This window comes from Malania oleifera, chromosome 7 (assembly GCF_029873635.1).
Source record: "Malania oleifera isolate guangnan ecotype guangnan chromosome 7, ASM2987363v1, whole genome shotgun sequence".
NCBI lineage: Eukaryota > Viridiplantae > Streptophyta > Magnoliopsida > Santalales > Ximeniaceae > Malania > Malania oleifera.
In genome coordinates, this window is record NC_080423.1 from 24,221,318 (window position 1) to 24,235,734 (window position 14,417).

General features: G+C 40.5%; 1 long non-coding RNA gene across 1 annotated transcript; it reads left to right on the forward strand.

Annotated features, from left to right (window-relative positions):
• The first annotated feature begins 323 nt into the window (after nucleotides 1-323).
• Nucleotides 324-2,511, forward strand: LOC131160084 (uncharacterized). Its single transcript, XR_009137925.1, has 2 exons — nucleotides 324-1,707; nucleotides 2,172-2,511. It is a non-coding gene; the product is annotated as an uncharacterized LOC131160084 (long non-coding RNA).
• Nucleotides 2,512-14,417: the final 11,906 nt, after the last annotated feature.

Below are 14,417 nucleotides of genomic sequence, written 5' to 3' on the forward strand. Positions count from 1 at the left end.
TCTCTTTTGATGCTCATGAAGTTGGGTAGGTCTTGACCGTTGATGCAACGGAGATTAGATGGTGATGGTCAAGCGTGTCAGGGATGCTGACGTCAACAAAATCTCAACCTTCCAGACTGGTCCAAATCGAACGGTGAGTAACGGACAGAATGCGGATCGCTTAGATAGCTTCGATCAGGGGTGTGGATTGGAAACACCAATACAATGACCTCGAGGACACTTCGTATGTATCTTGATCGAACGGTCTAAAGCACACCATGTGCTTGAATCCTATGGTCCCGAGGCTTGAAGTACTTAATCCCAAAATTTCATGTCCATTTCTTTTCCCAAACTCTCCTCCTCTCATCTTCCTCTATTTCTTTGAATTAGAAACCCTAGTGGTTTCTGCGTTCTCTCGAACCTACTCGCTTTCTCAGCTCTCACTCTCTTCACTCTGTCATAGATCTGAAACCTAACGCTCTTAGAATTTTATCCACCGATCCAAACTTGCAGTGGACCCTAGATATGTTAAAGCCTCCAATCTTGAACCCTCCTTTATGTTATATTCTCACCCTACAAAGCACCGAGAGGATCATGGCTCATGTTTCATGGCTCCCATCATGAAGCAGAAGACTATGGTAGGAAAACAAAGCTTGAAGAGCCTATGGTCAAGTGAGGGATCCAGGAGGGGGTGAAATTCGAGACTCGTTCGGGGTAGCCGAAGACGAAATCGAAAGCTGAGTTCCCTATTCTTTCTCTATCTTATCATACTTACTATTCATTTTATTATTATTATTATTATTATTATTATTATTATTATTTTTTACTTCTTTGTGTGTGAGGGTGATACTGATCTGCTTTGTGATGATTGTTGTGATCCCAATTTGTGTTGGCTTTGGTCCTGGGATTGGGAGAGGTAGGGTTCGGTCTCAAGTCTTAGGTTGAAGATGGATATGAGCCAACGCGTGTCGAATATAGGGGAGGTGAGCAATGGGTTGACCCGTGCGAGTCAACCGAGTGAATTAAGGGAACTCAGATAGGCCTGGGTGAGTGGGTTGGCACATGTCTGAGACATGTGTGGGCTCTGAGATTTGGGCTTGAGTGAAGGCTTAGTTAGAATAGGTTAAGAGGTTTTTATGGGCTTGAAGGTTATTTTTAAAAAATGGGCCGAGGTATTTTATTTGGCTAAATGGGCTTGGGGCTTATTTTGAAAACAGGCTGGGGTATTTGTTTGGCTAAATAGGCTTGGGGGTTATTTTGAAAATAGGCCGGGGTAATTTCTGAAAATGGGCTTATTTTTAAAAGAAGATTGGGCTTTCAGCCGGCTTTAAAACAAGGCTTGGACCTCGTGGGTTAAGTGTTTGAAAACAGGCTTAAGGTTCAGTGCTACCAACACGGGCTATGGGTTTATCTCTAAAATGGGCTTTAGGCTCTAATTTCAGAATGGGGCCTCGGGTTTGGATCAGGGCTCAGGTCTGCGGGTTTGGATCAAAGGATCCAAATCTCAGGCAAATTCAAAATGTTATTTAATTTCGAGTTCTAATCTAAAGCTTAAAGGCAAACACCTACAATCACACACACACACAAGCCGAATTTGAGTAGAGTTAAACTTAGCCAGAAGTTACCTCTTCTCTTCCCTCCTCCTTTCTTCTTGTCCCAAGCTCCTGGGGGATCTGCCTAGGATATTTGGGAGTTTTGGTTCTGCTTCTGAGTCTCTCGATGCTACAGGTTCTCATTCCTCTGCAATTCTTTCTTCTCTCAATTTAGCAGGACCTTCACCTCTTTCTCTTTGATTCTCTTTCTCAAATTCTACAGAATCCCCCTATCTTTCTAATTTATCTTCTTCTTTTAAAGCTTCTATGCATTTTCTCGGCTTTCTTTTTCAATCTCTCTAGTTTTTCTAACGTCTGCAGAGTACTTCTATACTCTCTGTGTGTTTAAAAATTGGCAGAGCCTCCCCTCTTCTCTGAATTTTTTCTTACTTCTCTCAATTTCACCAGGGTTTCACTTCCATCTAAGGGGTGCCTTCTATAGTGTCGGGAGCCTCCCTATTTATAGGGAGCTGGGGCAGCCTCTTAGTGCCAATTTCATTCCCTTGCAACCAATTTTGTCAAGGAATAATATTTCTTGCACATGTGACTGATTTGGTTTTTGGAGTCTAGGCTAACCGACTCTCCCTTTCCTGTGTGCAGGTAATCCTAAGGGTCCATGTGGTAGATGAGGAATGGAGGGCTTTTGGGAGGTTTCCAGATGGCAGCACCGGGATGGAGGGCAATGGAATCTTCTTGTTGTATATGGATTATTATTTTGCATTTATTTTTTTATTTCTTTTTGGCTAATGCAATCTGTATGCACCTGGGAATTCTCTCCTGCAACAATTCTTTGTGTAAAACTTTATTTTCATTTCCCTGTATTTTTTGTATTTTGTATTTTTTTTCTGCATGCCTATGTATGTACCATCCTAATGCATGACTTCACTCGTACATGCACCTCCCCCTTTTGATTAATAAGATTGTGACACATGCACTTCAATTTTGACCTTCTACTAACCAATTTTTCTAGAAGACACTTGGTAATAAAATGACTTTAAGTTCGAACCACAACACTTAGGGTTTTTGAAGCTTGAAATACCTATTCCATTTAAAATGAAAACTCGATTTTAACAAAAACGGTATTTGATTCTAAAATCCGAACCATGGTAAAAAGAATTTTTTTTCAAAGTAACACCTTATTTGGAAATCACTGGACTTTAGCTAAAATTAAAAAGAACCCACACTTGCATAAAACTTGGGTTTAAAACTAGAAAAGTCAAAGTGGCGCGAAGCTTATCCTCGACTTAAAATGAAAGTTGGAGAGTCAATTTTGAAAACAAAATTCATCCGAAGTGTTAGGGCTTATTTTTGAAGATGAAATTGATCTTGATATCGAAAATGAGACTTTTAACACTCAAACAAAGTGAAACTTTAGCTTGACTTAAATTCATCTTTATTTCACCAGGTCTTTTTAGGAAGGCCTGGTAAAAATTAAGGTGTCAACAGTTGTCCCTCTTTATAGGCACTGTTGCTCAAAATAGCAGTGGAGGCTGCTCCTCTATTATTTTAGAGCAACATGACTATAAAGATAAAAGACACCAATTTTTACCAGGCTAGAGCAAATTGATCAAGGGATTTTTTTTATTTTTTTTTGTCTTTTGTTTTTTTGTTTTTTATTTTGTTTTATTTTGTTTTTTTTTTTTTTTTTTTAAGGGGTGAATGGGGATTGTGGTGGATTCCATGGTGTCTTGTACTGGATTTTGAGAATTTTGAACACTATAACACTAATGACTTGTACCAGGATAAACCTGAATACTGTAGCAAATGATGAACTCGTACCGGGACGAACCCCAACATTATAGCATATGACGACTTGCACCGAGATAAACCCGAGCGCTATAACAACAGAATGGCTTACGTAGGGATAAATTCGAGCGCTATAGCAACAGAATGACTCACGTCGGGATAAACCTGAGCGCTATAGCAATAGAATGGCTCATGCCGGGATAAACCCAAGCACTATAGCAACATAATGGCTCACGTTGGGATAAACTTGAGCACTATAGCAACAAAATGGCTTGTGCCGGGATAAACCCGAGCGCTATAGCAACAAAATGGCTCGCGCCAGGATAAACTCGAGCGCTATAGCAACAGAATCACTCGTGCTAGGATAAACCCGAGTGCTATAGCAACAGAAAGGCTCACGCCGGGATAAACCCGAGCGCTATAGCAACAGAATGGCTTGCACCGGGATAAACCTGAGCCCTATAGCAATAGAACGGCTTGTGCCGGGATAGACTCGAGTGCTATAGCAAGAGAAAGGATCACACCGGGATAAACCCGAGCGCTATAGCAACAAAATGGCTAGTGCCGGGATAAACCTAAAGGCTCACGTCGGGATAAACCCGAGTGCTATAGCAACAGAATGGCTCGCATTGGGATAAACCCGAGCGCTATAGCAATAGAATGGCTCACGTTAGGATAAACTCGAGCGCTATAGCAACAGAATGGCTTGTGTCGGGATAAACCCGAGCACTATAGCAACAGAATGGCTTGTGTCGGGATAAACCCGAGCACTATAGCAACAGAATGGCTTACGCTAGGAAAAACTCGAGCGCTATAGCAATACAATGGCTCGCGCCATGATAAACCCGAGTGCTATAGCAACAAAATGGCTCGCACCGAGATAAACCTGAGTGCTATAATAATAGAATGGTCTGCACCGGGATAAACCCAAGCACTATAGCAATAGAATGGCTCACGCTGAGATAAACTCAAGCGCTATAGCAATAGAATGACTCACATCGGGATAAAAATGAGTGCTATAACAATAAAATGAGAATTTTAGATAAAATCTTTCGAATGTTGGAGACAAATTTTGGGATTTGAAGGCCTACGCTCCTTTCTTCCAAGTGATATTCTGTTCCTAGGGACAATTTCCCCAGTTTCAAGATATGTTATTCAGTGCCTAGGGTCAGTTGCTCCAGTTTCAAAGTATGTCCTTCTATGCCTGGGCTGTATTGCCCCGATTTCAAGGTATGTCATTTTATTCCTAGGGTCAATTGCCCCAGTTTCAAGATATGTCATTCTGTTCCTGAGGTCAATTGCCCTGGTTTCAAGGTGTGTCATTCTCTTCCAAGGGGCAATTGCCCCAGTTTCAAGTATTCTCAAAACAAGGAAGACTCAAATGAGGATGCAGAAGAATTTTAAAAATCCTATTCAACATGATAAGCATGAATGTATGGTATTCTATCGCTATATGTATGCATGTTGCTAACTGTGACCTAGGATGCAAGGACATGTATAATACGTATGTAATGTGTATTTACCTCATGCAATGCTTGAAATGCATGTTGAAACATGAACTTTCCAATGTGTTGATAATCGACGGTCTTAACTCTGACTTTGTCCATTTTAAATTCCAATCCAAAATGAGGGTCCCTGAATTGGTTTGTCGAAGATTCGATCCGTCATTTGCCTCAGTTACACTCTTTCAACTCCCACCTTGATGTGAAGATACTGAGACTGACTATAGCAAGGCTCAACTCAAAATTTTGCCCCATTTGCCACAAATTATGGCCAATCTTTAATCCTCTGTTTCCTATTCTGATGCAAAGGCACCATAACTGATTATAATGAAACTCCTCACATAATTTGCCCCAGTTACACGCGCCTATGATTGCTCCTAGCTTTCTTCTCAAATCCTGAATTGGTTATCCTTGTAAGATACTTCTTGTCTGTGCAATCATCTTCTAGAGCTTTTTGAAGGACGGAAGGGGTTTTTGTGGGTGAGAAATCATGCATTTTGGACAAATTCACAGAGTCAAAAAGGAAATAAGCACAAGATAGATGTTTTACTATGTTCATGCCGGAGAGGAGAATTTTATACCAATATTTGAAAGTTATGTGATATTGATACTAGTCTTTCAGCCCGGATGACTAACTTTCTCCCTTTGTTGATTGCCCCAGTTTTGTTGAAGGAAATATCCCCCTTTTGTATTTTGATGGGGAACCATTGACACCATGTTGTTCTGATCATTGACCATAGCTTAATGAAGTTTTACCTCTGTTTTGATCTCAAGATGGATTTTAAGACTTGGGACGAAACGTAGGCCTGAGGGTAAGGGTTCTTAGAAAAATAAGGAAACTAAGGTTCAAAATTCCCTTCCCCAAATGATATCTTTTGCCCTAGTTTATGGCACGGTACTTGCAAAGTATTGTCCGAACTTGTCCTTTTGAACAAACTGCGTACGTACCCTTTTGGGATCAAATCATTACGTAGTTCAGGCTCAATATTGAGTCTAACAATTCAAATGAGACAACAATGTATACCAATCTACTCAAGTCTTTGTTTGGACTGTAATGTAGGCTACAGGATAAAGGTTATTGAAGAAAAAGATATGGCAAGGATCAAATTTTGTTGATATTATCAAGAGTAATCATTGGTCAAGGATCACATCTTAAGCATGTCCCTTTTCATTTCATTTCTTTTTTCTTCTTTTTTTTTTTTCCTGCATTTTCTTCTTTTTTGCTTTCCCTTTCATGGAGGATTCTTTTGAGCATCATGTTCATTGGGATTTCAATAGGGACTAAACTTTTCAAAATGGCCCCAATGTGGGGTGTGATCTTTTGACGGGTTAAATCAAGATTGAATATTTTGAGCTCAAAGGGCTAGCAAGGGATTTTCAGATCTTCTTTCTTGGTAGCAGAAAGATGGTCTGCCATCATTTTGGATAGTCAATTATTGTCTCATGCAATTTGTCAGACTCCTGAAACCCTAAACCCAGTTTAATTTTGGGAAAATTACTTTTTAGAAGAAATGGTTTGACATTTAGGCTTAAGTGGTGTAACAAGCGATGAATCAGTGTTGGGTTCTTTTATGGAAAACTGGCCGGCCAATAATGTCCATCCGTCATTTGATCAAAACAGGAGTGATGAGCATCAAAAACTTGTGGAACAAACAACACCATATCATGCTTGTTGACACGTAAATCCATAGGGTGAGGGAAATTATTTCATTTTTATCATTCCTTTCCCCAACTTGAGTTCTCATCATTTTCACGGCTTATGAATACTAGCATTTGTTTTCCTAATCTTAACATGAGACACGAGCAAACAAAAAAATCTCGGCACTTGAATTCATAACGAAAATGCATAATTTCATTGAGCAGAACTGCCACAAGATTACAAGGAAAAACCAAAATAACAAAAATATGACATGAAGTAAATCAAATGGCAAAAGGTTTTCTATTCTGGTGATTGAAAAACAAGTCAATTTGCTCGGTCATCGGTGGGCTTCTTTTTCCTTTCGTGGCTTCTTAGACCTTTACTTGCTGCAGTCTTCCCCGTGGTCAAGTAGGGATTGCTCTGAACTCCAGGATGCTTATCATCAAACTATAACCACCCTGCGTCCCTCAATGTCTGTACCTTGTTTTTGAATGCCCAGTAGCACTCAATGGAGTGCCCAGGAGTATTGGCATGATAAGCACTTTGGGCATCCGGGTCGTACCAACGCGGAAAAGGGGGTGAGACAGGAATGCCTAGAATGGTTGTAACTATGTTTTGTTCCACCAGCTGAGAAAATAAAATTGAATAAGCCATCGGAATAGGGTCTATCTTCTTGATGTTTCTTTGGGCACCCCTTTCTTGTACTTGGTTAATTGGTTGGGCTGGCATCAGCTCAGGAGGAGCTCTTTGAAGTCTCGTGCCTGTTTGCGCAACCTGATTAACGGAGGGTCCGAAAGCAAAATTCTTCTTAGGCCACCGATTTCCACCTCCCTAGTAATAATGCCCTTGGACCATATGAATTTTCTCATCTTTCTTCCTACGATATCTTTTGCCCAGGCTAGCCTCATTTCCACCATCTCTGACTAAGCCTACCTTAATGTTAGCTTTGATTCTCCCTCTTGCTGCCACGATATCCATGAAAGCATGGGGAGTGGCTCCCCAAAGGTGCATGCGGTAAGGGTCTTTCAGCGTACCCACGAATAACGAGATGGCCTCTCGATCACTTACTGGGGGATCTACTTAGATTGTCATATCCCTCCTCCTGTAAGCATACTCCCCGAATGTTTCAGTAGGTTTCTTTTCCATTTCCTACAAAGTTATTCGGTCAAGTGCCATCTCTGTCACGTGGCGGTAATGAGTGATAAAGGCATTGGCCAAGTCTTTCCAAGTGCGGACCTAGGCTTTATCCTGCTGAATGTACCAATGGATGGCAGATCCAGTCAAACTGCTCTGGAAGCAGTGCATCATTAGATTCTCATCGTCTAAGTATGCGGCCATGGCTTGGCAATACATTAGTAAGTGAGCTTGAGGACATTGGGTTTCGTCGTACTTTTCAAAGTGAGGCATCTTAAACTTCGGCGAAAGAGTGACCTTTGGCACCAAGCAGAGGTCTGTCGAATCAATGGTACCGAATGAGTTGGACCCCTCAATGGCCCTTAACCATTCCTCAAGTACGTCATAGCGACGCTCAGTTGTGATTCTGTCTACCCATATATCTGTCATCATTATCGGGGGCATTCCGACTGCTGGGACCCCTAATGTTGGTGCGGTTGGTATGAATGAAGCATTATTTGGCAAAGGATTTTCTGCGGCCATCGAAGGTTGTGTCAAGGTTTGCCTATGCAATGGGGTGAATCCCAGAGGATAGGTGGGGTCTGACTCCTCCTCAACATTTTGTGGTGGCACAGTCTTGCCTTTATTCATCATCAAGTCCAACAACTTATCCATTTTGCTGTTCAGCTCCTCTTGCCATTGTTACATTCTCAGCATTCTGCTTTCCAATTGTTCCATCATGGTCTTTGTTTTACTCCTGGTATTGTAGTGGTGAGTAGTAGTGGGCTCAATGTTGGAATTCTGGATTTAACTTAACCTGACAGGAAGTCAAAAAGTGATTACTTGCCCTTTGGAGAAGAACATGCATGCATGTATGCACATAATGCAACCTAAACAATCATTTGGCTAAGGTTCTAGGAAAAACCTTAATGATATCATGAATGATCCATTTTCCCCTGGATAAGGTACTTTAAGAGATAAAATTTGACTTGTAAGTGAATTTGGCTTTTCTCGAAACATTGGCCAAGTGATATGGATGTCTGACATGGATGCAGGATGTACAAAACACATGGGATTTTATATATACAACAGACATAGATTACAACATATGGAGAAGGATGTGGCTTCTGTCCCGACCCTGGGGAAGGTATGTACATGGGGTTCTTTGAGGCTCTACCCTAGGTTAGGGATTATGGACAATCATATGTAGTTAGGCTCTAATCCCAAATGATGACAGGTTCCCAGATTGAAACTTCATCCTCCCTCATAAAGGTCTGGACAGAGTTTGCACTGAGCGGAGTGATTTGCGGGTCCCCATAGGCCATGCCACATGGGAACTGGCACTATTACACTCCTTTCTAATCCTAACAAGGGAAAGCCCGAGTATAAAGCTGTGAGAGTGTGTGAGTTCATCAATTTCAGCTTACACCCTCCACCCCACATCCATCCATTACTCATAGTTTAAACACATGCTAAACAAGACAGCAAAGGAAACAAAGCATCATGCTTATTTAAGATACAACTAATCACATGCTTAGGTAAAACAATCAACACTAATCACATGCTTATTCAAGTACAAAAGCAAGCAAAGCATTCATAATTATTCATGCAACAAAGTTATTAATTTGTACAAAAATGAAAGGGAGTAATCAAGAAGGCTTATTTAGATTTGAGATCGGGATAATTCTCAGTTAATCACTGGCTCGACTCTCAAGTGTCCCCAATGAAGTCGCCAAGTTGTCACGACGTCCCGACCTCTACCCGAAGAGAACCAACTCTCTCTTGACACATAAAAATGTGTGGGTTCAACTGCGAGCAGGGGAAAAAATGGAATTTGTAATTTTGGAAAAGATATTTTTTGTGAAAAACGATGTGTGATGAAGTTGCCACTAACCTTTTGAAGTGCGGTTAGAACACTCGATTGCTACCCCGTTAGGGGTAGAATTGATCTGCATAACCAGAGTCGGGCTCAGGAGTACGGTTACGCGAGGGGAAGGCATTAGCACCCCTTACGCGCCCGTTCTTACGAACTTTACCAGATTAATCAAGAATTATCCCAAAATAAATCGAATAACCCTTTTAAAATTACTCCCTTTCAAAAATCAAAAGAAAGAAAATACTATATAAGTATTCCCTCAGAATCGGGGCAATCCAATACTCCGAAGAGTCCATGCCCTTGGTTGCAATCATTGAGAAGGAAAATCAAGAAAATAGGATACAAAATACGCTCTTGAGGTTTTTAAAATCTGTAGGTTTTTCTAAGTAGGAAAATATTATTCTGGGAGGTTTTTGAAGTTTGTTCGGGATGAAAAATATTTTTGTGATTTTTTCTAAAGTGTGAAAATGTTTTTTGTGATTTTTTTTTTATATGATTTTTTAATATTTTTCCCGAACTTCAAAATAATGCAAATAAAATCAATGGAAATCAAAGTATGAAAATATTTTTGGGATTTTTGAGAATTTTATGATTTTTGTGAATTTTCTGGATATAATAATTATATGCAAGGGAAATGAAGAAAATCGGTTCTGGGAATAATGAACGGGTCAAACGTTGACCGGCACGGGGAACAACTAGTTTAAGGTCTTGATTGAGACCATTTTGTGGATTTTCTGAATAACTAAATAATAATCAAGTGAGATGGGGAAAACCGGCGTGGATCGGTTTAGGGGATGACGAACCGGTCTAACGTTGTCCGGTTCAGGGGAAAACCAGTTTAAGGTCTTGGTCGAGACCAATTCGTCAATACGCGTTACCTAACGAGCGGGTTATGTGTTCAGGTGTATGCTAGAGTGCATGAATGATGCATGGTGCACATGTGAGCATGAGCATATAACCATGTGCATGCATGGATAAGCACGTGCGTGAACGCGCGTGCATGCATGAATGAGCATGTGCACAAATGTGCGTGTGTGCAAGAATGAGCATGTGCACGAATGTGTGAACGTGCATGTATGAACATGTGCACGAATGTGTGTGTGTGTGCATGTATGAGCATGTGCACGAATGTATGTGCATGCATGACATGCATGTGTATGAATGTGTACATGCATGAAGGTGCACGTGTGTGCATGGATGATGTGCACGAGGTACATGCGAGCATGTGTACATGAGTAATTGCGTGTATGTATATGCACGTACATGTGAGGGTATATAAACACATGCACGAATGAGTATGTGAGGGACGGCATGCGTGCATACGTGAGTGTGTGAGTTTGCATGGATGAATGTGGGTCTGCATATGTGAACGTGTGTGAGAGTGTTAGAATGCATGAATGAAAGTGTACATATATGGGTGTGTATGTGCATGTGCATATGAAAAGTGGGTAGAATTACCTTACAATATTTTTTCAAAGTTTTCTCAATTTTTGGTATTTATTTGAATTTTTTATAATTTTTAATGAATTTTATTTGAGAGAAAAGGAGAATTATTCAAAAGTAAAATAAATTAAAAATCAAATAAATCGGAGAGAATCGGTTCAAGAGGGGGGAGGCAGGACTGGTCGAGCATTGAATGGTCCGAAAAAACCATTTTTGGGTCTGGGTCAGGACCGGATGGTGGCACGTGGTGCTTACTGAGTGATTGGGAAACCTTAGTAAGAGATCTGTGACGTGGCACGATTGAGGGTGTTAACGGGGAATACCTATCGGTTGGTGTAAGGGAGGCCATGCAAGGCGCTGGGATGGAAGGACGAGGAAATGCCACGTAGCGGATTCCTCGTGGGAAGACAGGGGTGTCATATCAATGTGGTGGAATCTGGGATGTCCAAAACAGGAGCGATCGGACGATTCTCAGTGGGTAGCAAGGATTATTAATGGCCTGAGGGGGCGGTGCACCACGCGTCACTCGATGACCGGAGTTGATGAGCGCATATCGTTAGGGAAGGATTGACGGCATTTAATGCCTCTTTCTCGAACGATCTGAATCGTTGACACATCGCAGGGATTGAATGGATATGATTGGTGCGAGGACACCCAATGCTGACAACGTTTTTCGTGGAGCGATCTGGATCGTTCGGGCAACCAAAGACAAAATCGAAAGTTGAGTTCCCTATACTTTCTCTATCTTATTATTATTATTATTATTATTATTATTATTATTTTACTTCTTCGTTTGTGAGGGTGATACTGATATGCTTTGTGATGATTGTTGTGATCCCAATTTGTGTTGGTTTTTGTCCTGGGATTGTGAGAGGTGGGGTTCGGTCTCAAGTCTTAGGTTGAAGATGGATATGAGCCAATACATCTCGAATCTAGGGGAGGTGAGCAATGGGTTGACCTGTGCAAGTCAACCGAGTGAATTGAGGGAACTCGGATAGGCCTAGGTGAGTGGGTTGGCACGTGTCTGAGACATGTGGGGGCTCTGAGATTTGGGCTTGAGTGAAGGCTTAGTCTGAATAGGTTAGGAGGTTTTTATGGGCTTGAGGGTTATTTTAAAAAAACAGGCCGAGGTGTTTTATTTTTCTAAATGGGCCTGGGGTTTATTTAAAAAAAAAAAACGGGCTGGGATATTTTGTCTGGCTAAATGGGCTTGGGGGTTATTTTCAAAATGGGCCGGGGTAATTTCTGAAATTGGGCTTATTTTAAAAAGAAGATTGGGCTTTTGGCCGGTTTTAAAACAAGGCTTGGACCTCATGGGTTAAGTGTTTGAAAACGGGCTGGAGGTTTAGTGCTACCAACACAGGCTGTCGGTTTATCTCTAAAATGGGCTTTAGGCTCAGATTTCAGAATGGGGCATCAGGTTTGGATCAGGGCTCAGGTCTGCGGTTTCAGATCAAAGGATCCAAATCTCAGGCAAATTCAAAATGTTTTTCAATTTCGAGTTCCAATCTAAAGCTTAAAGGCAAACACCTGCAATCACACACGCACACACAAGCCGAATTTGAGTAGAGTTAAACTTAGCCAGAATTTACCTCTTCTCTTCCCTCCTCCTCCTTGGGTATCTGCCTGGGATATTTGGGAGTTTTGGTTATGCTTCTAAGTCTCTGGATGCTGCAGGTTCTCCTTCCTCTGCAATTCTTTCTACTCTCAATTTAGCATGACCTTCCCCTCTTTCTCTTTGATTCTCTTTCTCAAATTCTACAGAATCCTCCTATCTTTCTAATTTATCTTCCTCTCTTAAAGCTTCTACGCGTTTTCTCGGCTTTCTCTTTCAATCTCTCTATTTTTTCTAACCTCTGCAGAGTATTTCTATACTCTCAGTGTGTTTAAAAACTGGTAGAGCGTCCCCTCTTCTCCGAATTTTTTCTTACTTCTCTCAATTTCACCAGGGTTTCACTTCTATTTGAGGGGAACCTTCTACAGTGCTGGGAGCCTCCCTATTTATAGGGAGCTGGGGCAGCCTCTTGGCACCAATTTTATTCCATTGCAACTAATTTTGTCAGTGAATAATATTTCTTGCACATGTGACTGATTTGGTTTTCTAATTCTGGGCTAACCAACTCTCCCTTTCCTGTGTGCAGGAAATCTTGAGGGTCCATGTGGCAGATGAGGAATGGGGGGCTTTTGGGAGGTTTGCAGATGGCAGCACTGGGATGGAGGGCAATGGAATCTTTTTGTTGCATATGAATTTTTATTTTGCATTTATTTTTTTCATATTTCTTTTTGGATGATGCATTCTGTATATACCCGGGAATTCTCTCCTGCAACAATTCTTTGTGTAAAACTTTATTTTCATTTCCCTGTATTTTTTGTAGTTTGTATTTTTATTTTCTGCTTGCCTGTATATGTACCTTCCTAATGCATGACTTCACTTGTACATGCCCTTCCCCCTTTTGATTAATAAGATTGTGACACATGCACTTCAATTTTGACCTTCTATTTACCAATTTGTCGAGAAAACAATTGGTAATAAAATGACTTTAAGTCCTAACCACAGCACATAGGGTTTTTGAAGCTTGAAATACCTATTCCATTTAAAATGAAAACTCGATTTTAACAAAAACAGTATTTAATTCTGAAATGCGAACCATGGAAAAAAGAATTTTTTTTAAATTACCACCTTATTTGGAAATCACTGGACTTTAGCTAAAATTAAAAAGAACCTACACTTGCATAAAAATTGGGTTTAAAACTAGAAACGTCAAAGTGGCTCGAAGCTTATCCTTGACTTAAAATGAAAGTTGGAGAGTCAATTTTGAAACCAAAATTCATCTAAAGTGTCAGGGCTTATTTTTGAAGATGAAATTGATCTTGATCTCAAAAATGAGACTTTTTGCACTGAAACAAAAAAAAACTCTAGCGTGACTTAAATGCATCTTTATTTCACCAGGTCTTTTTATGAAGGCTTGGTAAAAATTAAGGTGTCAACATATATATAGGCTCTACTTGGTGAAATTCAAATCATTCTTAACTTTCAAGATGATTCTTCTTCTTTGCATACATATATATTAATATATATATATATATATATATATATATATTAATATATATGTATGCAAAGAAGAAGAATCATCTTGAAAGTTAAGAATGATTTGAATTTCACCAGTAGAGCCTCCTCCACCTTTCTCTCCATTCTCCTCTCTCCTTACGCTCTCCCACTCTTTCTCAAAGATTTCTTCGACGAATCATGCGCCGGTTGAAGAACAGAAAGTATCACTGAGTTCCAAATTCGACCATCAACATTTTAACTAGAGCGGATTTGTCGTAGGATTGTCGCAGACACCACTCCAGGGATAAGGTAACTATCTCTCTCCTCAATTTCTCTTCATATTTTCGGCTAAATTGACGATTAGACGGGATATTAGGGTCCTAAATTCCATCTTCGTTGTTTTAATCAGAATGGATTTGTGATTTGGGTTTCCTAGACATCACTCCTGGCATAAGGTGAGGAGTAAAAATTGTATCTA